The sequence below is a fragment of the Myodes glareolus genome, chromosome 6 (assembly GCF_982192425.1).
Source record: "Myodes glareolus chromosome 6, mMyoGla1.1, whole genome shotgun sequence".
Lineage (NCBI taxonomy): Eukaryota > Metazoa > Chordata > Mammalia > Rodentia > Cricetidae > Myodes > Myodes glareolus.
In genome coordinates, this window is record NC_142031.1 from 97612393 (window position 1) to 97615708 (window position 3316).

A 3316-nucleotide genomic window follows, 5' to 3' on the forward strand; every position below is an offset into this window, starting at 1 on the left:
CTCCCTGCTGGCTGGCTAGAAAAGCCAAGGAAGTTGGGGAGAAGCCCCTGGGTTTTGTCCCACTGGGGAGGTCCAAGAGAGTGGGGGCATCCAGCTGTCCGGCCCTGTGGCTGATGACTCACCTCCCAAGTCCCCTCAGTATTAGAGCAAGCCATATTCCAGGGTTCCACTTGCATGTGTATTTGTTAGCCTAGGCTTCTGAAAGCAACAAGTCAAAAAGAACTGTTAGGTGTTTAAAGGGCAGGAGGTTCAGAAACCATCCTTAAAGCTGAGGGATCAAAGGCAAGAAAGAGGTTAGACTTGTGAAGATTTAGTACCTCAGAAGAGGGTTGGATGAAAGGGTGTTACATCCAGTGTGTCTCTGAGCTCACAGGAAGAACTGGTGATCAAATCTTGAGAAGAGGGCCAGGCTCAGTGGTTCTCAACCTTCCTATGCTGTAACCCTTTAATACAGTTCTTTATGCTGTGGTGACCCCAACCATAAAGTTACCTTCATTGCTACTTCATGACGGTAATTTTGCTACTATTATGGTTCATAATGTAGCTATTTGATATACAACCCAGGTGAAAGGATCATTTGACTCCCAAAGGGTTATAACCCACAAGTTGAGATCCACTGGCCTAGCTGGTTGTGGTGAGCTCTTGAGGGTATGCGATGAGACTTGTCTGTCTAAAGCCGATTATCTGGGCACTCGACTGTGCTGCTGGCATGGGAAGGAACTGGGGGTGCCTGCGTGAGGAAGCGACACTAAATGGATGCCCTCAGGAAGAGGAAGGAAGCAGGAAGCCACAGGAGATGATCCCTGCCTCCTCCTCCATCCATTCTATTCTTAGTGCCCTCTATTGGCAGGGCCTACCTGGGAGCCTACTGGTAAGTGAGAAGTGAGGTGTGGGAGAGTCAGTCACAGCATCACAAAGCAAAGCACACAAGACTTAGCTTAATCACTGGAATAAGCAGAGGGCCAATGAAAGCAGGTACCATGGTATTTATAGCACAGAACACATGATTTCACAGCCCTTGAAATGCTGACATCAGTATTAAATAAAAGCAAGTCTTATATAACCACCCCAAATTAGAAACCACTCAAAGCAGAGAACACGCATGAGAAAATGAAGGGTGTAATTCAGCAAAAGTAGAACAGCGTGCAGATCACAGAAGTGATAATGTGGCAGAAATACAATCCTGCTGGATGTGCGGTGGTTTCAGATAGTCAAATTAGATTTCACAAGCATTCCCCACCCCCACAAAATCTTACCTGACGTCTCCATTCCTTTAATAGCAATTATCACCTAAGGGAGCAGGGAACATGTGCAAGGCCTTGGGTTCAGCCCCTTGTGTCACAGAAGAGTGCCTCAGAGCCAGACACGATGCTGCATATGTAACCTCAGCACTTGGGAGGCTGAGAGAGGACGGTTGCCATGACTTTGAGGTCGGCCTGGACTACATAGTGAGTATCAGGCTAGAATGGCTACACAACAAAATCCTGCCTATTACCTAAATGAAAACCTTCATGAAGTTGGGAGAGGGTTTAGGGTGAATATAAAGAGGAGTTGGGGGAAGAGGGGAGTGTGTGCGTGTGTGAATATGATTAATATACATACATACATACAATGTACACACACATACATACATATATATTTCTCAAAGCATAGCAAAAAATATCCTAAAAAACCTTCATGGATATATGGAGAAAAGTATAAAATTCTTGCCTTTTTCTGTCTATCTTTCATATTCTTTTGGTAGCAAATTCTCAAGCCTTCTAAGGTTTTTTTAAATAAGTATTTGTTTCATTTGGATATTATATATTATTTATTTTTATTATGGGAATCCTTTTTATGTTTCTCAGCAGAAAATACCTGTCACCAAGTGAAAGCATGGTAGAAGATGAACGGAAGTCGCACAAGGGGTATGTGGAGCCAAATAAACTTCAGTCAACGGACTTGCTTCACATGCTGGGAACTTCAGTTCCTATGCCAGAGTTTTGAAATAGTACAATTCTGCGATCTCCACCACCAGACAGGAATGAACATGATAATTAACTTGCTTCAAGACTATGAGGAAATGAAATGAAACAAATTTTTTTTCTTGCAACTGAAGACAGCCGTCTAATGTCTTTACCGAGTTGCTTACATGAATAGGGCTTTCTCTTGTATGAATTCTTCTCTATTACCTGATGTCAAGATGATAGAATAAGGTTTTAAGATAGTTACAGGGTTAGAGACGTGACTGAGCAGTTAAGACAAATTCATTCCCAGGACCCTGGTTGGGATTTAGACATCTTCTAATTCCTGTTAGAAATCTAGGAAGATTATAGGGTCTAAGCTTAAGAATATCACACACACATACACCCAAAGGTGCACCGACATCACACAGTTAACATGAAAATAAATGATTGCGTGTATTTTCACTCATGGCTGCTTTTCTTGTGTAAGCCATTCCTGTACCTCAGACTTGAGGCATCTAAAGGCTTGCCTAGAGAGTGGTTGTCACCATGAGCTGGGTTATGGAACACACAGCAAGCACGTAGGCTTCAAAGCCAGAGAATTGGACCTATTTGGCTGTTGGTATCATTTGAAGAAAATTAGAAAAAGGCTGCCCTGCTAGAAAATATATGCTCTTGGTAGAGGACTTTGAGAGTTTAAATCCTTACACCACTGCAGTTGCCACATTCTGCTTCGTGTTTCAGGTAGAGGATGTGTGCTCTGAGCCTCCTGCCTTAGCTGTCATAGCTCAAACCTATGGTCATGCTTCTCTGATGATCTTGTGTTCGTGTTCATAAGGTTTCTCTCCAGTATGTGTTTTTCTATGTAACTCTGTGTGGGAAAGGCTTTCAGAGGGTTTCTCTCCAGTATGGCTTCTTTCATACCTTCCGTGTCTTCTAGAACTTTGCAAAGTTCTTCAATATTGTGACCTTCCCATTAGTTGCCTAAAGCAGTGAGGTTCCTATAGGTCTCCAGCATCACATTTTTGGAGAGCAAAGCCCACTACTCCCGAGTGAAGTCAGTGTGCACATCATCATAGGCCACTGCATTCTGCAATCCAATGATTCAGGAGGCTCAGACACCAATGTCATGAATATATAGCATCCATGTCGTGGCTTCTCAACTTGCCCATGGTCTCCCTGCAGCTCCCTGCAGCAGCAATCGCAGCACAGCACACAAAAACATTGTCACCAGCTCCTCTGCAAAGCCAAGTCTGTAGCGGGGTGCCTGGAAGGGCCCTCTATGAATTCTTTTAAGTAAAATCTATTTATTCTTTGAGAATTTTATACATGTTATTCATTGCATTTTTATCATATCTACCTCTCACACCCTC

General features: G+C 43.3%; 1 long non-coding RNA gene across 1 annotated transcript; it reads left to right on the forward strand.

Moving 5' to 3' along the window:
* Positions 1–1123: 1123 nt before the first annotated feature.
* Positions 1124–2408, forward strand: LOC148121905 (uncharacterized). The gene is made up of 2 exons (XR_015738002.1): positions 1124–1448; positions 1848–2408. It is a non-coding gene; the product is annotated as an uncharacterized LOC148121905 (long non-coding RNA).
* The last annotated feature ends 908 nt before the right edge of the window (positions 2409–3316 follow it).